The sequence below is a fragment of the Crotalus tigris genome, unplaced genomic scaffold (genome assembly GCF_016545835.1).
Source record: "Crotalus tigris isolate CLP2741 ecotype Arizona unplaced genomic scaffold, ASM1654583v1 scf7180000024359.8030256, whole genome shotgun sequence".
Classification (NCBI taxonomy): domain Eukaryota; kingdom Metazoa; phylum Chordata; class Lepidosauria; order Squamata; family Viperidae; genus Crotalus; species Crotalus tigris.
In genome coordinates, this window is record NW_024100528.1 from 507,991 (window position 1) to 529,220 (window position 21,230).

The following is a 21,230-nucleotide window of genomic DNA, read 5'->3' on the forward strand; positions in this document are numbered from 1 at the left end:
TAAGATAAAATAAAAATAAGAAATATAAGGAAAGAGAAGAAAAAAAATACAATCTATAAAAATATTAAGATTTATATATAAGTTTTTGAAAAACTAAGTAATATTTTTTATATCCAACTTATGTTGTATAAAATCTATCCATTTTTCCCATACCGCAAAAAACTTCTCTTGCGATTGATCCTTTAAAAAATCCGAAATCTTTGCCATTTCCGCCAAATAAGAAACTTTAAAAAACCATTCTTGCAAGGTAGGCAAAGATTCCTTCTTCCAGTATTGCCCTACTAACAACCTTGCGGCTGTAATTAAATTTAACATCAGTATAATCTCCTTAACATCACAATCAGTAACGATACCCAACAAAAACAATTGTGGGGTAAATTTTACCCTCCTTCTAAAAATTCTTTGAATATTCCACCATATCTTAATCCAAAAAGCTTTTATATTTTTACACAACCAACTATGCGTTTCCATTTTAACAGTACTTTGAAAAGTATCCTTAGCTTTAACTAAATTATCTTTGTTTCATTGTAGTGTCCAGGCAATAAAAAAAAATCTGTTGAACTGCACTTTTGGTATTATTAGTTATTTTCCTTATATTCAACAGTATCAATTCTACTTCTCACTTCTGCCTAAAGTAAAAATGGTGACTCTCCAAACTAAGTTTCAGTTCTTCTCTACATGTCCAGACTAGCTACATCCATAATGGCAGTGCTATCATACTTTCTGGAGATATTTCTTTCCTAATGTCTTACAATTTGTTTAACTTTATATTCACTTGAAATGTAAGCAAATGGGAGGAAGTGCAGGCAAGCCAACCCTCCCCCCCCCAAAAAATCCCAACCATCACAAAGTCAGTCCTCCCCATTCCCATGGCAGTGGCTTGCGTACTGGAAGTTTCCCCCATTGGCTAATGATATGTTGAATGGGGATAAGGTGACAGCAAATCCAAAAACCTTTTCTATAATGAGCGGCACACCCCTCACCCCCACCCACCCCAGTCAGAAGAATAGCATTTGGCAGTAACTTGGAACAGATAGAATACAAGTATGATAGGAAGTGGCAGTAAGAAAAGGAATGTTCATACTGACTTAAGAGTTGGTGGCTAGCATTTTAACTCAGTAATGGGAAAAAGACCTTAGTATGTAATTCTTAATAATAATCCAATTCAGGAAGACAGCACATCTTCAGTAGCCTTTGTTATTATAGCCTCTTTCTTTTTGAATTAACTAATATAGCTGTGCCAAATTGAGAAGAAAAGTCTATCAACTGTTTTAAACACATATAAAGCAACAGTCATTGGAGTTGGGCAGTTATAATCAATTTAAATAAAGAACTAATTATAAATCTTTACCTTTAGCATTGAAAGAATCAAGCTTTCCACCAGTTATAGCACTGTATTATGTCAAAATCTTAAAAAAATACACAAGTGGCTTTTGAGAACATCTGTTTGATGATAATATTTTATGTGAAAGTCAGAATAGCATATCTGTCTATTGATAGTGCATATTTACAGTTGTAAAAACAGTTGGGAGAGAAGCAATGAGACATCCTCCTCAGCTTCTTTTGACTATACAAGAAGATCTAGATTGGCTTATAAAAAGATTGTGTGACATTAATGTAGTACATTATAGTGAATTGCACAAACAGTTATCTTTTCAATGTTTATGGACCATGTATTACACTTTCCTAGATATTTCCTGGGGAAAAAGAATCATTAGAGGAGAATAGAAAATAGAATTTATTGGCCAAGTGTGGTTGGACACACAAGGAATTTGTTTCCGGTGCATAAGCTCTCAATGTACATACAAGTAATAATGACAGTCATGATCATATACAACATGAAAATACATCATAAATTGTGAAATACAACACTTCATCATAAATCATAAGATGCAACACTTAGTGATAGTCATAGAGTACTAGCTAAGCAAACAACATAAATCATATTAGGGTACAAAAATATAAATTGTAAGATACAAGCAGCAAAGTTATAGTCATAAGAAGATAGGTAATAGGAAAGATGAGTATCATAGGAATTCAGCTTTACTAAGTAGTTGGACAGTGTTGTAGGAGTTAAGTAGAGTGACGGCATGGGGGAAAAAACTGTCCTTATGTCTGTCCTTATGTCTAATCGTTCTGGTGTGCAATGCCCTATAGCGTCGTCTTGAGGGAAGAATGTTAGAGAATTTTAATTTCTCTATTGGTGAAAAATAAATCAGAAGCTCTCACAGTTGACTGCATTTAGCTGATTCAAATAACTTTATATTTATTTAAAAATATTTACAATACCATTCTTCTTTACAGCAACATAGCTTAATGAAGACTTCTTACAGAGACAGACCAGAGACAAAACTTGAGACTGGAAAACTTGAGAGACAAAACTTGAGACTGGAAATCCAGCTCCTAACTCAATACTCTTTTTGCACAGACTCAGTAGCCCTTTCTTCTCATTGGCTGACTGAGTTACCACATGACTCTTCCTGTTCATGAATATTCCAACACTCCTCCCTTCATGACAGGGACATCAGACCTATTGACTTAACACATTTTCCATAGTGAATACCACCCAATGGTTTAGTCATCATGTCTGCCAAATTATCCTCAGAACAACAATGATGTAAACTAATCAATTTTCCTTTTACAGCTTCCCTGACATTACAATACTTAATGTCTACATGTTTACTTCTGTTCTTCACCCTGTCACCAGTTGCCATTTTTATACAGGCAGCATTATCTTCAAATACCTTTACATATTCTTTTACATTAACATTTAAATCTTGCAACAACTGTACATACCATGTAACTTCAGAACACAATTCAGATAAAGCAATAAACTCTGCTTCCGCTGTTGAAATAGCAACAGTTGTTTGTTTTCTGGACTTCCATCCAATCAGAGTCCCTCCAAACAATATTATAATCCTAGAATTTGATTTCCTTGTGTTTATGTCATTTGCATAGTCACTATCGACATAACATTTTAATTTCAATTCCTCAGTAATCTGTATTTGAAGACCCAAATTTATAGTTCCCTTTAAATATCTGAGAACCCTTTTTACACCCATACAATGTAACTTTGTAGGTGCAGCAGTAAAATGGCTCAAAATGCTTACTGCGCAAGCTATGTCTGGTCTGGACCACTGTGATAGATATAACAAACTCCCTATTGCTGAGTGATATATCTCTTGATCACAGGTTTCACCTTTGTCCGCACTTAAACTATTATAAAAATCCGCACTCATGGGTGTGGGAGCAGTCTTGCAATCCTTCATATTATATTTCTCCAATAACTGCTCAATTTTTCTCCTTTGACTGAGAATATAACCACCTTTTTCATTTTTCTGTATCTCTCCACCAAGATAATTTTTTATTTCTCCCAAATTCTTTAATTCAAATTTCTTTCCTAATTTATCAGCAAATTCTTTGACTTGTGATGCATCCTTTGTGATGAAGCAAAGATCATCCACAAATGATAACAGTAGACAATTCCCTCCTTGTAATTGTCCAGTATATATACAATTATCAGCTTTGCAACTTTTAAATCCAAGATCCTTTAAAGCAGTATCTAAACAGATATTCCAGTTTCTGGCTGACTGCTTCAGCCCATAAATAGCCTTGTTTAATTTATATACCATATTAGGTTTTGCAATTTCATATCCTGGTGCTTGGATCATATAAATTTCTTCCTCTAACTCAGCATTGAGGAATGCAGTTGTGATATCAAAGTGCCAGATTTTATGCTTATATGCCGCTGCCAATGCCAGTGCTAATCTTATACTCTCACTTTTCACAGTTGGCGCAAATACTTCATTGTAGTGCACATTCTTTAATTGTGAAAAACCTTGTGCCACTAACCTGGCCTTATACTGTATATCATTATTTGGCAATACCTTTTTCTTATATACCCACTTACAACCCACAGCTTTGGTTCCCTGTGGCAAAGTCACTGATTTAAATACTTCATGGTCTTCCATGGATTTCATCTCTTTATCCATGGCCTCCTTTCATCTTTCTTGTTCAGCTTTTGGTAATGCCAACACCTCTTTATAACTTCTTGGCTCATACCACACATTGCAAACCTTTACCTTGCTGGCAGAATACCTGTCAGGCGGAATCCCTTTATTACATCACTCTGACCTACGTGGTATTAACTGCTCCTGTGTCTCAAGTCTTTCTGGCTTCATGTCTTGTTCAGCCTCTCCTCCCTGAACATGGACATCTTCAATAATGATTTTTTCATCATTAGATGAATTATTGTCATTAAACAGATCACCGTCATTAAGTGAGACATACCCAGAATTTGCATTAATTCTGTCCCAATTTTGTTCTGCAAAATTAGCAGACCTTGAAATTATAATTCTTTTATTTCCATCGCTAAAGCGATATCCTTTTGACCCTGGCTCATAGCCCACAAACCTGAGCTTTCTTGCCTTTTGCTGTCTCTTTCTTCTGATTGCCTTTGGTATATGTACCCATGCAGTACTTCCAAAAATTCTCAAATGTGCCAGTGATGGCTTTCTCCCATATAGAATCGCATATGGAGTATTATTAATGGAGGAATTCCACAGCCTGTTAACTATATAATTAGCAGTCAATATGCTTCTCCCCAATATGACCTGCTCAAACTAGAATCCTCCAATAATGAATCTTTCATTGTTTGCAAAACACCATTCCTTCTTTCAGCTACACCGTTCTCTGCTGCTGTGTAAGGATTTGTACATCTGTGTCTTATCCCCAACTGCCCCAACCATGGTTGGAATTTAGTTAACATAAATTCAGTACCTCTGTCAGTTTGCAACTGACACACTTGTTGTCTGTACCTTCTCTCTACAAAACTTACCCACTGTTTGAATTGTTGTAGCACCTCTGTCTTTGCTCTAAGCAAATAGCAAAATGAATACCTGCTATAATCATCAACAATTACCAGTGCATATTTTGCTTCTCCCAAACTGGCTTGCATAGGTCCCACCAGATCTGCATGAACCAGCTCTAGAACTCTTTTTGTTTGTCTTGTGCTACATTTACTGGGAATGTCTTTGACTTTGATGCTTTGCATACTGCACAGTCCAAATATGTTTTGCATCCCTTCAAATTTAGCCCTTCTGCAAAACCTTGCATTTGCTGCAAAACTTTAAAGCTTGCATGGCCAAGTCTTCTATGCAGAAGATGAACACATGAATCATGCTCTGCAACATTCTTAAATATATGGGAACATTGAACCTTTTGTCCCTGCAATACATATAGATTATCTTCCTTTTTGCCTTCTGCACAAATATTCCCATTTCTTTTGATGAGACATTTCCCATTTACAAAAATGACCTCAAAACCTTGTTTGTCTAAATTAGACACACTTAACAAATTATGTTCCATCTCAGGTACACAAAGCACATTGGTAAACTTTGATTCCAAATATGGAATTTTTACATCGCCTCTTCCACTGACTTTTGCTTTCTGGCCATTTGCCAAAGCCACAGCTTCTTGTGCTACTGGAACAAACCTGCAAAATAATTCAGAGTCATTAACAATTGTTTGACTTGCCCCACTATCTATTAGCCACGTGTCTCTGTTGTTGCTATTGCAAACTTTTGCAACACCAAAATGTTCCTTTTGCAAAGCAGTCCTTTTTGCATGCACAAATGTCCTTTGCTGCAAATTGTTCCTTTGCAAACAGTTCCTTTGCAAATGTGTCTTTTTTCCACAAATGTAGCAAGTCTTTTCCCGCTTTCTGCTTGCTTTCTGCTTGCAAAATCTCTCCTTTGTTGCAATTTGGTCCGGGTTTGATCTGCTTGTTTCTTCTCTGGAGACTTGCAGTCTGGACCCCCTCTGCAGGAATTTCTCCTCCTCGTGGCTGCTTCTAAAATGGCGTTTTTCTTCTTCATTAAGCAAACATGCCTTTAAAGCCTCAAACTTTAAGTCTTGCTCTTCTTTGCACTCAAATATTGCAGAAACTGTGTCCCAGGTTTTATCTAAACTGTTCAACACCAATAAAACCTTCTGGGACTCAGGGAATTTAATCCCACGTTGTTCTACGTCCAAAAATAAACTTTGCATTTTATTTAAATGCTGTTCCACAGATTCACCTGGTTGCAAACAGGCTCTGTAAAGTTTTCTTGACAATTGCACTATGTTGCAGGCAGAAACATTCATGTGCACAGCTCTCAACTTCAACCAAATTTCCTTTGCAGTCTTTAAATTTGCAACATTTAGAAATTGGTCATCATCTAAATTCAAGATAAGATAAGCCATAGCTTGATCATGACTTTTCTGATCAGCAGCTGCAAATACTTGTGGTGGATTTTCAACAATATACCACAGCTCTTTTGCTTTCAGCAAACATTCCATTTTTGCAGCCCACACAATGTAATTCTTCTGGCCCAAACGAGACACACAGCTTTCTTTAAATTCCATTGCAGCCATTCTGCTAATTCTGCCTTGTTCTTATACTTTCTAAACACAGGCAATTTCTTCCAGCTTTAAATTACAATGCAGTCCTTAGTAAGCTCTGGGCCCATAACCTGTTAGAGAATTTTAATTTCTCTAATTGGTGAAAAATAAATCAGAAGCTCTTACAGTTGACTGCATTTAGCTGGTTCAAATAACTTTATATTTATATAAAAATATTTACAATACCATTCTTCTTTACAGCAACATAGCTTAATAAAGACTTCTTACAGAGACAGACCAGAGACAAAACTCGAGACTGGAAATCCAGCTCCTAACTCAATACTCTTTTTGCACAGACTCAGTAGCCCTTTCTTCTCATTGGCTGACTGAGTTACCACATGACTCTTTCTGTTCATGAATATTCCAACAAAGAAGTTGAAATACTTTATGTCCAGGATGTGAGGGGTGCATAGATGTTTTCACAACCTTCTTTCTTGCTTAAGCAGTACGCAGGTCCTCAATGGAAGGCAGGCTGGTAGCAATTGTTTTTTCTGCAGTTCTAACTATCTGTTTAAGTCTTTCCCTGTCTTGTTTGGTTGCAGTTCTAAACCAGGCACTTATAGTGGTGCAAATGACAGACTCAATATCAGCAGCTCCTTGGGCAGTCTGAGTTTTCTGAGTTGGCATAGGAAGAACATTCTTTGTTGTGCCTTTTTTATTACATTTTTGATGTTACATGTCCATTTTAAATCTTGAGATATTATAGAATTTAGGAACTTGAAGGTTTCTACTGTTGATACTGTGCTGTCTATATTGTAGAATATTGTAGAATAGTAGGGTTTCTCCTAAAAAACTACTGTCATTTCTACAGTTTTGAGTGTGTTCAGTTTAAGATTGTTCTGGCTGCACCACAAGGCTAGTTGTTCAACCTCTCATCTGTATGCTGATTCGTTGTTATCTTGAATGAGGCCAACCACTGTTGTATCATCTGCAAACTTCAGTACTTTAACAGAGGGATCTTTTGAGATAAAGTCATTGGTATATAGAGAGAAGAGAAATGGAGCGAGCACATAGCCCTGGGGGGGGGTGTTCTAATTGTACAGGTATCTGATGTGATTTTGCCTAGCTTCACTTGCTGCTTCCTGTCTGTTAGAAAGCTTATGATCCACTTATAGGTGTGGTCAGACACAGCTAGCTGATTTAGTTTAGTGAGAAGAATGTCTGGAATGATGGTATTAAATGCTGAACTGATATTTACAAAAAGGACTCTTGCATAGGTCTTTGGAGATTCAAGATGTTGTAGAATGTAGTGCAGAGCCATATTAACAGCATCAAGTGCTGATCTATTTGCTCGGTAGGCAAATTGCAAGGAGTCTAACAGTGGATCTGTGGTGGTTTTCAGATGGGCCAGCACTAACCTTTAAAAGGTTTTCATAACTACGGATGTCAGAGCAACCCATCTGTAGTAATTCAGTTCTTTGATGGAGGGTTTCTTTGGCACTGGAATGATAGTAGAGCATTTGAAGCAAGAAGGAATATAGCATATCTCTAGTGATTTTTTTAAAGATTTGGGTGAAGATGGAGGCTAATTGGTCAGCACAAGCTTTCAACCAAGAAGCGTTATCTTGTCTGGCCTGGTGCTTTTCCAGGCTTTGTCAGTGGAATAGTCCTTGCATATCATTTTCTGTGATCACCAGAGGTGGAGGCCCAGGGAGATGGGGTCAATTGTAGGAGGTATGGCTGTTGTTGGTGTATCTGAGATAGGGATGGTGGAGATAGATGACAGTGGTTTCCTCTCAAACCTACAGTAAAACATATTCAGGTTATCTGCCAGTTGTCAATTTCCTTCAACATGGAGAGGAGGTTTGCTGTAGCAGGTAATATTTTTAAGAGTTTTGCACAAATCTGCTGGTTCATTTGTTGAGAGCTGATTCCTTAGCTTTTCAGAGTAGCTTCTTTTTGCTGCTCTGATCTCCCTTATTAATACATTTCTGACCTGATTGTACAACATTCTATCTTTTGTCCTATAGACTCCCTCTTTGGCATGACGTAGTTTCTTGAGTTTAGCTGTGAACCAAAGCTTATTGTTACTATATATTCACAAGTTCCTGGTTGGCATACATAGGTCTTCACAAAAGCTAACATATGATGTTACAGTGAGTTCATCCAAATCTGCAGAGGTATCTTCGAAAACTTTCCAATCAGTGCAGTCAAAGCAAGCCTGTAGTTTTAGCTTTGCCTCCTCAGTCCAAGACTTCATCGATTTAATTGTTGGTTTTGTGGTTTTAAGCCTTTGTCTATAAACAGGTACAAGGTGAATCATACAGTTATGAATTTATGTGTGCTTTGTTCAAAATACCAGCATGTACGCTTCCACATTAAGGAATACAGTAGGGAGGTATGTAATAAAATATAAGTTTATCATCTTCCCTTAGAAGTATCAACAGAGGAGCATCATTCTTCAATATTTCCTATCTCAGAATGTTTGTCCATTAATGTTAATAATCTAGACAGATAAACAGAGAGATAAAAGCTATACTTCAGCAAAATAAAAAGAAGCAGATTATTAATAATAATATTGATAGTTATCAGTCTAAAGCAGTGGTTCTCAACCTTTCTAATGCCATGACCCCATAATACAGTTCCACGTGTTGTGGTGACCCCCAACCACTTATACATCACCAGGTGCCAGGGGCATGGCCAAAGAAAAGGGGGAAAAATGGTGGACAGCCTTGTTTGGTGACCCCCGTGAAATGGTTGTTCGACCCCAAATGGGGTCCCGACCCACAGGTTGAGAACCACTGGTCTAAAGTACTGGAGATAATGCTGCCAATCAGTGTCCTGCATCCTGGGCTAGAGGAGACAATGTCCTAGTGCAGAGGTAGGCAATCTTGGCTCTTTTATGACTTGTGGACTTCAACTCCCAGAATTCCTGAGCCAGCCATGCTGAGGGGAAAGGGAGAGGTTTCCAAGCTGAGCTATGGTCCAGGCTGAGCTATGGTGGCTCTGGAATTCTGGAAGTTGAAGTCCACGAGTCACAAAAGAGCCAAGGTTACCTACCCCTGTCCTAGTGTAACATAAGGTAGCCTTTTCTATTATTGCTTTTTTTTTTTAGCATTTTTCTCACAAGAGTAGGTTCCTCTTTTTTTGATCAACAGAGTGTTGATCCTTTGTTTGTGACAGAAATGGACCAATTGGCTTATTACCCGAGCCTGACGCCATGTGCTGAGAAAAATGACTGATCCAAAGTCCCAAAGTTGGATTTTATGGCTAAGGCAGGACTGGAACTCTCCATTTCTTGGTCTAGCCTGGTGCCTTAACCACTAGATCAAACTGGCTCTCATCAGTGTTGATTGTCCAAGGCAGAAAAACTCTATACAATTCCATTTAGCATACATAGAATTCTATTGTACATTTTTTTGTTATTTCCATGTGTAGCATAGAAAAACAACTTCCCACTGACCGCATCTAATATGCATAAGCAAAGCATTAGGCTAAAGTATACTATTAACTGCTGCCAGCATCTTTATCTCTTCTCGGGTTTGTCCAAACTATGTGCAAGGACACTCCATTTTCATTTGGTCTCACTTGTCAAACAGGGCTGGACAGCATTTTGTTAAACTCTAAATAGTGAATTAAAAACAGTGATGATCTGAAGCAACCCCCTAATGCAAAATGATAAATTGCACTTAGGTAATACATGAATAAGAAAATGATTTATAGATTTTCACAATGGTCTGAGCAAATGAAGGCAATATGAATTATATATCCTAATGCTCACTATATCATTTTCTAATAATACTGTTGCAGCTGCAATGCCATACACGACTTTCTTCAATAGAAGTTATTGATTAATAAGAAATCCAAGTCTAGTTTTACAGCAGACATGTCTTTTCTCCTCTTATTAATTGCTTTAATGCCAACAAAAATGTTTTATGTATATATGCATGCATGTATGTATTTCTTGATTTTGGAAGCAAATGACAAGATTAAACTGAGCACTAGAGTTTCTGTCTGCTACTCCATATGTCATCATTTTAGGCTGCTATTACTTCTACAGATGAGAATAATCTTTTATAAAAAAACACATTTTCCTTCATGCTGCCATTTAAAAATGCAAATAAATGGTTGTAGGCTGGTAAATCTATCTTTCATATTGAAATGTAAAATGAGCAACAGATTCCTCTCTCCCCAGTGAAATGTCTGAGGTTTGTTCATCATCTGTCTACGTTGCCTATAGAAAATGTTTTCATCGGATTATCTAACAATTTAGATTCAGGAGCAAGTGATTTTCAAGCCTGGTGTTAACGCAACTTAATGTATTTGGTTTTGTTTTTACCATAGGAGCATTAACACATTTCAACGTAACTTTTTTGTTTGTATGTTGTTTTCTTCTGTGCTTCTGGTACTATATTGCAACTTAGTGCTTTTTCTAATGTCTTGGCCTACCACTCCTAGTTTTCCATTCTGACTTATTTGGATCTGGCATGCCTAACAATGTGGCTATAATCAATGATCAGAAAATCAGAGCATTAAAAAAATCACATCAAGTCTTTTTTGTCTCTTAAAGCAATAAAGGTTGTTGATTGGAAGCAGTGTTTTCCATCAGTAATAAAAATGAAGCAATTCCTCTGGTGTTTAGACAGAGCCTGCTGTGACTTTTCTTTGTGAGGTTCAAGAGGTATAGATCAGGTGACAGACCTATTTTTGGTAATTCCCATTTTATGCAAAACTTTCCCAAAGGGATGGATAGTTCCAACTTTGTAAGTATTTTAAAAAAATATACCAAAGCTACATTCTCCCAGCAGGCATTTTGGCCTTAATTTAAATGAAGAGTTCCTTTTACATACTTATAATTTCCCTAGTTGATAGTTATATGGCGCTTTCCCCAAAAGGCTGCTGGCAATTGGGCCCGTCTATCTCTTTCCCAGATGACCAGCCCAACCTGACCCAGGCACACCAACGTACCTTGGAGGGAATTACAGACTTTAATTAAAAATAATGGCAGTTAAGATAAAAATTAAATTAAACAACATAATAATATAAAACATTAAATCTTATAGGGAGCAATGTTGCTGAAGCTAAAAATATCCCAAAGTCTGTCCCTTTTGGCCAAATGGTCTCTCACCAATCTGTTGCCTCCTAAACATGTCCTCTGCAGGTCCAGGGAGAGACCTATGGAGTCCACCTCTTGTGGCAGCTAGGATACTGTCTCTAGGCCAAGATATTGCTGTTGCTCTTTCTTGGGATGGCAATTTCTCTCTTTGTCATAGCTTTGTTGTTTTTTTTTGCTCCCTCTCCATCCTTTCTCTTCAGTTGCTCGAATTTATTATCCTACCTCCCTATCCTCTGATTTAACTCCATCCGTTGGGGCCTACATTTTCTAGAAATTTCCTTCATGTCCCAACTGTAAATTCTGCAAAATAAAATATATGAAAATTCCTGACAGATCTATTTCTATGTTGTTATTATTGTTACAACACAACAAATCTACTGCTACAGTATACATGAATGTATGTGTGTATTTATTTCATTTATATAGTGGTCCATCTCACTAAAGGCGACTCTGAGTTATGTACAACTTAATATTCTTGCTAGGTGAGATTTAATTCCACCCCGTGTGTGTGTGTGTGTGTGTGTGTGTGTGTGTGTGTGTGTGTGTCTTAGTTGATAGCAAGATTCTCACAAGCTTCTTTAGCCAAATTTATTGAAAGGAATTGGTAAACTTAGAAAAATTTCCCAGAACTGAGCAGCTTTACTCTGGAACCCTAGTAACCCTAGGTTCTAGATCAGTGGTAGTCAACCTGGTCCCTACCGCCCACTAGTGGGCGTTCCAGCTTTCATGGTGGTGGTAGGGCTTTTGTCCAATACTGAAGCACTTCCCTCCCTTTTTTAATTTAATTGACTTTAAAAAAAAATTTCATAGCATTATTTAAAAACATTTTCATTAGGTTTTCATAAAATTCCCCGTGACAATTTAAATTTCTGAAAATATACTATTTGTATCGTCCGTGCATAAGTTTAGTTCACGTTACGTAAGTGAAACTAAATGGTGCTATAGTGCAACTGCAGACAAAAGAGCCTCGTTTCAGAATAGCTCGTGCATCTCCCTCATGCATCATCACCATTCAGCTGTAACAGACAAGCAGACCTAGTAGCAGGTGCCCCTTCAAACCCAATCCACAATGCGCGAGAGGCATGCGCAGACGACAATACATGGCGCAGGCTCTTTTGTTTGTGGTCGCATTGGTCAGTACGCAGTTAGATTTGTGAGAGTGAGCATGTGCCTACAGCTTCAAACAAAATATTGTGAGTCCATGTCTCAAAAAAAGAAATACACTCGTGGCTATTTGCCAGAGTATCTGAAGATGGGTTTCATAGAATCTGTTGTAAATAAACAACATCCAATGTGTTTATTGTGTCATAAAACATTATCCAATGAGGCAATGAAGCCAAGTTGATTGCAAGAACATCTTTCTACAAAGCATCCAAATGATAAGGACAAGCCCATTGAATAGTTTCAGGAAATATATAAAAAATTTCAAAATCATTCAACAATCATTGCATCATTTAAGAAACAACATGCAGCCACAAAGATGGATTAATTGCCACTTATCGCATTTCACAATTAATTGCAAAAAGTGGTAAAAGCTATAATATTGGAGAAACTGTAATAATACCCTCTATAAAAGAATTTATCTCAACAGTAATTCATCAGGATATACGTGAAATTTTAAAAACATTGCCCCTAAGCAATAGCACAGTAAAGCGACGAATTGAAGAAATGGCAGTTAATTTTGAAAAAAAACCTGATAAGTATTCTCCAAAACTCTTCATTTTCCATGCAATTGGACGAGTCTACCATTGCAGATAATAATGCTTTATTGATGGCATATGTACATTATTTTGATGAAAACAATACATTACAAGAAGAAATGCTATTCGCAATAAATCTCATTACAGATACAAGAGGATTATCTATATTTAATACTGTGAAATCATACTTTACAAAAAATAATATTCCTTTGAATAATATTGTTGCATGCGCTACTGATGGAGCACCCTCAATGGTAGGTTGCTATCATGGATTTGTTGCTTATTTGAAGGAAGAAGTGCCAAATGTTTTATGTATTCATTGTGTGGTGCACAGACAACATCTTGTAGGAAAACATCTAAGTACAAGTCTCCATTCATCATTAACTATAATAATTTGAGCCATAAACAAGATCAAATCCAATGCAAAAATGATAGACTGTTTCGACAGCTTTGCCAGGACAATAATGAAGATTTTATTACATTACTTTTGCACACAGAAATTTGGTGGCTGTCAAAGGATACATCTTTGGCTCGTTTTGTAGCATTATATGATAGTGTCATACAATTTTTTTGAAAGTAATAATGAGACCAATCTGTGTCAACAGTTAAAAACAGTAAAGAATGATGCCTTTTATTTGGCAGATATTTTCAAGAGATTTCATGATGTCAATTTGCAGCTTCAAGGAGCTAATAAAACTCTTATAAGTTGCCAAAGTATTGTGTCATTATTTATTGACAAACTTGAACTACTTCGTTATAATCTATTGAAGAGAGAATTTCATCAGTTTCCTGAATTATCATCTATAAAAGATGATGTAACTCCAGCGGATATTGACAAATTCAGTAACCACCTCAACGAACTTAAATTGGACATGGAAAAACGATTTGAAGATATTTTGACATTGAAGGTGTATGACTGGATGAAAAATCCTTTTACCGCAAATATTGAAGAGGCTGGCAAGAAGAACTGTTAGAAATTAGATATGATGAAGAAAGTAAATATACATTCGATAGTGGTGGATATGAAAACCTATGACAAAGTAAAAAAATGCCTGTCTTATATTCAAATATGTGGAAAATGATATTCAGTTTATTGATACCTTCCCCTACCTCATATCTTGTGGAATCAGGCTTTAGTGCTGTTAATCATATTATGACCAAAGAAAAAAACCACCTGAATATTTCCGAAAGAGGAGACTTTCGTTTGTTCGTTACAAAGATTGAGCCAGATATCCAGTATTTAGTTTAACAGCATCAGCCTCAGGGATCTCATTAATAATTTAATTAATTAAATGTAATTTCATCACACTTCATGCTTCTATGTATGCAAAGTATAAATAAAAAGATAGATTTAACTACAGTAAGTTGTTTTATAAAGATTTATTCTGCCAAACTTAGCGAAAGTCCGACATAAAGTATTTGGTAAGTAATTATTATTATATGCTTTAACTTGCTGTAACTCTGCTTTATAAATTTTATAAAGTAAAGTTACTTCCCTACTTTATAAACAACATTACTGTGGAATTGGTGGGCGGTTAGAAAATTTTACTACTAACAGAGATACAGAAGTGGGCGGTAGATATAAAAAGGTTGACTACCCCTGTTCTAGATGGTTGGAGAGCTTTTCTGATCTCAGCTTTGGTTGCGCTCTGGTGAGATGGCTGCCCTCTTTCCAGATGATTGAGGAATTAGTAAGTGGCTATTATTTTCTAACTATCTCTTGAATATGAAGTTGTTAATAGACCATTCCACTTAAGCAACTATTTTCATGAAATACTTCCTTTAGTGTTTAGTTAAAAATCACCTTTGTTGCTCCTTTGGATTATTGGTATTTCTTTGTAACCACAATGATTGCAAAGTGGCAAAATGTGCAACATGTTGTTATAGTGCAGTGGTTCTCAACCTTCCTAATGCCACAACCCTTTAATACAGTTCCTCATGTTGTGGTGACCCTCAACCATAAAAAATTTTTTGTTGCTACTTCATAACTGTAATTTTGCTACTGTTATGAATCGTAATGTAAATATCTGATATGCAGGATGTATTTTCATTGTTACAAATTGAACATAATTAAAGCATAGTGATTAATCACAAAACAATATGTAATTATATATTGTGAAATATTTATTTCTAATTACAAATAAATGAAATTTTGTCCTGAAGTATGGTGTAGCATGGGTAACAATCTTAATATAACAAAAGTAAACTACATTGCTACATTTTGCGACAGTAGGTGTAAAAAGCCAACATCAGTGTGAAGGTTAAGATTGCTTCTTTCTCTCCTAGAAGGAGGAAAGTGCAGCGTGGGAAATCATTTTTTGTTTTTTAAAAGTACCTCATTTTTTCATAAAGTTTGAAGGGCCTTGTCTCTTCCATTCCCTATTCTGTAACTCATTCTCGCTGGTCCTTTTTTCGGACTATGGAAAAAACCGGGGCAAATTTGAAACTCCCCCCCCCCCAAATACAGAGTGATCCCCAATCTGCTCTGATAAGGGTGTATGTCCATTCTTTCCTCCTCTTCATGCAGCTATGTTCAAAGGCTGCGAGCGGAAGGAAGGGGGGAGGGGAAAAAACGCAAAAGTGACTCCTATCTTTAGCAGCGAAAAAGACAGCAGTGGGTGGGGGATGGGGTTGCATACTCTTTACAAAGTAAATGCAAACAGCAGATTCCACTTTGCATCTTGCATTTTCAGAGACAAAGTAGATGTCCAAAAGAAAAGAAAAACCAATATCTTAAATGAAAAATTATTTTCTGCGGCAGAGGAGTAAATGCTGTACTTACTGCGTCCCGCAACAAACGTTTTACTTGACTAAACAAGGACCAACAGAATCCGCTTTATCTGCTTTTTCAAGCCAGGTTTCAGGATTCTTTCTGTGCCGATTACGATCAAAACCTCTGTCTGAAGCACTTCCTTTTTCTCCGAGCATCCTACACGCCTGTTGCTTTTAGCTACGAAGGTAGAGTTACTACGATTTTTTTTCTAGTTTACTCATTTCCTGGAGATGAGCTTTTTTTTCTCTCCCTCCCAAAACTCTATCCACCCATCGGAGAAAAAAAGCGGTGCGTCCAACTTTCTGTAGAGTCCCAGGACCTTCTTAAGGTGGTAAGCAATGTCTTAAACACCACACCGACAATTGCCAGCTTTTTCAGACTTTACTTTTTTGCCAGTTGGAGTGCAGAGTAGAAAAGACTTGTGGATTTTTAGCAGACACTTTCTGAGTAGGAAAGGATGTGGGGAGGGAGAGAGTGGATGGTGAATGCCCTTAAATCCCGCCAGTTGTGCAACACGCGAGGAAGCAGCAAAGCAGCAACTTTCCAGAGTTTGCTCCTCATGGGTTTTCTAGTTGTGAAAACTGTGTGTAACAAAATCTCCTCTGTGCAAACTTCCTTGTGCGATTGCTATGAGAGGAGTGGTGTCTCGGTTATGTGTTTTCCGATGGTCTTAGGTGACCCCTATGAAAGGGTCGTTCGACCCCCCCAAAGAGATCGCAACCCACAGGTTGAGAACCGCTGTTATAGAGCAACTCTGTTCCTTCATTGTGGTATTTCATACATACAAAAGGGGTAGAGTTTCTGTCAGGTGGTTACAATGAATGTTTCATCATTTTCTCTACAAACAGACCCAAATAGTTTGGTTATTCAATGTAGAGTCAGAACACAACTTTTAACAAAGAATTACTTGGTCCTTAAATGACATGCCCAAAGTTAAAAAAAAATCAATAATAAAATTAGGTTATTTTAATTCAGTTAATATAAAAACTTTCCATATAATTTCTTCCTTTCCCTTAGTCATTTTCAAAACTTTAATTTAATATCAAGCTTTGAAGATGCTTTGTGGAATATGCCCAATATTTTCAGGTTGTACAATCCAACTTTGGAACAAAAAAAGCATACTTTATTATCTACTGTATATCACAATTTTTAAAATATTTGAAAATGATTTTCATAGCATTATAATATCTCATAATGTTTTCCCCCCTGCAGACTTAAACATATTCAGTGCATTTAACCTTTCCTCACATAATTTGGTGGCCATTCCTATGACTGTGTTTATCACTCAGCTTAAACAAATAGCAGAAACATTCCAAATTATATTAGTGGACATTAATGCCAAAAACTAAACCCATAGATTCAAAACAATCTATTGATGCCTCTTCAAAGCGAGAAAAAGGTGATGTGAACTAGCTGAAAAATACAGAATAATGAAACTGTATTGAATTAACTTTCATTGCCAATCCATAAGAAACACTTACTTCTGTTATATAATCTATATTGTAATCTGAGTTAAGACAATTCCATTAAGAATAGTAACTGAATAGTATTAATCAATATCAGTGTTCCTAAGAGACACCTAGATTCATGTTTAACCCATGATATCTTCAATTAGAGTTGTGTTATTTGCCTGTATATATATCATATATGTGTACGTGCACACACATATCAAAAATAGTGTTCCAATTCAGGATTGAAATAGTGTTCCATTGAATGGGAAAAAGGTAACAAAGGGTCAACATAAATTGTATTCAGATAGTTTATAGCTACCTGATATGTTTTATTTTTGTTTTTAATCAGATAGTATCTTTGTTCTTTTCCTCTTTGTCCCAGATAGGATCTTTTCATTTTATTGTTTTAAACTTACTTATACTGTCACCCATTGAATACTGAAAACAGTAAATCCAGAAAAGCATTGCAAAAGGAATATCGCCATTCAATTATTCTCATGTTAAACACTATTCCTGTACTTTATTGAATGGAGATGATAATAATGCCAAGCAAATAAACGTGAGCACCAGGGAATGTTTAAAAATTTTAGTAAAATTTAATACAATACCAATAAAATCACCATAAAAATTAATAAAACGCCTAGCTTTCGTCAGCAATTGCTGACATCATCAGGGCTCAAAATGCCGGTCAGTGGGAGAGTCCTCTTTATAGATTGGCCAGAGTCTGCACTCGGCTCCTAGATCTTGTCATTGGGCCTGATGCAATAGGCTGTTTCTCGGTTGCCGGTTTCTTATTGGCAATGATTGCTTTCTTGCATTTTTTGCTTGTGTAGCCGTCATTGGGTGTTTTCTCTTTGCCAAATTCGGGGTTTGATGGAACATCCCCCCTCTCCTTTTTTGCTTTATTGCTACCCCTGCTTCGTTTAGTTGTGCCCCTCCCTCCTCCCCTTTCCCCACTCCATTCTGATTGCCCCGTTGCAACGCACTGTCTCTTGTTTTCTTTGTATTTTCCCCAGTCATGGTCTCCACAGATGTTATTCGAGTTAATTACTGCCACACCCCTTGTTTCCTCCTTGCTCCTTGTTTGCACGTTGTCGCTTTGAGAGCTCTTCCGTGCTGTCTGTTGATACGGAATACTCAAACGGAATGTAGACAACGATCGGGACTTCCCTCCACCCCCAGAATGGTTAGACATCTCCGAGCATCCGAAGGAGCGTCGGGAGATACAGGAGCACTAACGTGTGGACTGGGGGATTGCACGCACCCCTCGGGACACCCGGAGGGGAGAGCGTCGCCTGATAAGAGATCCACATTTAAAACACCCTTGGCGGGGGCGTTGAATTGCCTGCCATTTTTGGGAGAGGAAAGGGTAGCCAATCTATAAAGAGGACTCTCCCACTGACCGGCATTTTGAGCCCTGATGATGTCAGCAGTTGCTGACGAAAGCTAGGCGTTTTATTAGTTATTAATTTTTATGGTGATTTTATTGGTATTGTATTAAATTTTACTAAATTTTACTAAAATTTTTAAATACCCCCTGGTGCTCATGTTTATTTGCTTGACTTTAAATATATATATATATATATATATATATATATATATATATATATATATATATATATATATATATATATATATAAAGGAAACAACTTTAAAGGGCACAAGAAAAAAGAAGGATCTATATAATGCCCATTTAATATGAATATTAAATGAATTCAGCCCTCAAGTTCATCATTAAATCTACCCCATATATAGATATTGCTTCACCTTATGTCTTAAGAAACCCAACAATGCAGGTGGCTCTGAGGCTGCTAAAGCATCCAGACCATCTTGGTTAGTCACTACATTTTCAGTTGCATATATTGCCAGGTAGATACAATAAGTGAATCATATTCATAGCAATCAATGCAGATCATCTTTTGTCCCATGTTCAAACTAAAAAGTCCATTGCAAACCAGGTTAAACAAACACCTTTTTGGGACAAGAAAAAAGCAAGCAAAAATGAATCGAATGTGATCTTTGTCTATGTAAAGATAATACTGGCTGAAATACTATAAAAACTTAATTTTTATTTTATTTAGTTAGATTTGTATGCTGTCCATCTCACTAACAAGAGACTGAATTAATTAATTGATTGATTAATGTATCAGTTATCTTGAATAAGTTTTCTGATCCTGAGCAAAGATTCTGTTTTCTACTAACTTTATTTTAAACAATTTATTAATTTCTTTAAAACCAACAAAATATAATAATTCTTTTTTTTAAAAAAAGTATTTTATTAATTTTCTATCATTATAATTCATTAGTACTTAATGAACAACGTGTTGTCTGAGTTGATTGTTGCTTAGTCATAAAAGTTAAGTTTTTACTCTCTATCTCGTTTTTCCAGCCATTGATAAAATAGGTTCCATGTTTGAAAGTATTCTGTGTCTTCTTTTTCTTTGATTCTCAGTGTGAGTCTATCCATTTCTGTACAGTCCAGTATTTTCTTAATTATCGCTTCCTTCGATGGTATTGTCTCATTTTTCTAGTGCTGCGCAATATAATCCTCACTGTTATTAATATACGTAGTGTTAAATATACATTTTGTTTATCAAACTTTTCTGGAATTGTGCCTAATAAAAATACAAAAGTTACAAGAAAGAGAAAGGTTAGAAAGAGAAGCAAAAGGAAGACTTATAGAGACAAGAAGTATAAAACAAAATAAAAACAAAAAAAATAGATCAAGTTAAAAATGGGAGACGTAATTAAGCTCTTTTCCATAAATATTAATGGATTAAATATATCAAGAAAAAGAGTTTAGATGTTTAACAATTTAAGAAAATAGGATGTAGATGTGATGTATCTTTAGGAAGTTCACATAAAATAGGATTATAGAAAATTACTAGAGAAAGTAAAATTTAGAAACATTATACACAATATTAGCATAAAACAAGAAAGGAGGAATTATTATATATGTCAAAGAAAAATAAAATTAAATAAATATACTTTGATGAAAAGGGGTGAATTTTAATGTTGGAAATAGTATTAGAGTAAAAACAGTATATGCACTAAATAATATGAGAATATTTGTATGATCACCATGCTTAGATGGAATTCCGGTCAAGTCTTATAAAAAATATGAGTGTTACTACAATGAATAATGTTGGATTCCTATTAAGTAGTAGAATATGAAAGAAGGAAAATGTAAATAAGAAACAATGGGGCAATAAGGACAAATATTTCAAAGAAGAAAGAGGGGGGAAATGTAAAGAATAGAAGAGTACTGTTACAAACTGCTGTTAACAAAAAAGGATATATTATGTGTGTATGTGTGTAATGTTTGTTGTGTTTTGTTTTGTTTTGTTGGTCTAAAATAAAAAATAAAAAAAATCAGGATTAAAATCTACAAGTTTCCCTAACATCTTTTCTAACAAAGTATATATTTTTGTCCATTTTTTTTCTTTAACACATATCCACCACAAGTGATAATATGTACTGGGATTTTGATTACATTTCCAACATTTACTAGACGTATTTTAAAACAGTTTTACTAATCTAACAGATGGAAAATACCATCTATAAAAATATTATATAAGTTTTCTTTTTACGAAGCAACCATTGTCAGTTTATAGTTTCTTTCCCAAAGATTTTGCCATTTCTCTAATTCTATATTATATCCAATTTTTTTTGCCCATATTATCATTGTTTCTTTCACTTGTTCATCTTCCATTTTTAAAGTCAATAAAAAATTATACAATTTTTAATCATTTTTTCATCAGAAGTCAACAACACCTGATCAAACATTGTCTGATCTTTATAAAAACCAT

General features: G+C 35.8%; 1 long non-coding RNA gene across 2 annotated transcripts in view; it reads left to right on the plus strand.

The window, feature by feature from the left end:
• Positions 1–15,919: 15,919 nt before the first annotated feature.
• Positions 15,920–21,230, plus strand: part of LOC120300825 — a 117,388-nt gene continuing 112,077 nt past the window's right edge. For both annotated transcript variants that reach the window (XR_005554747.1, XR_005554748.1), the window contains exon 1: positions 15,920–16,301. This is a non-coding gene — a long non-coding RNA (uncharacterized LOC120300825). The remainder of the gene's footprint in view (positions 16,302–21,230) is intronic.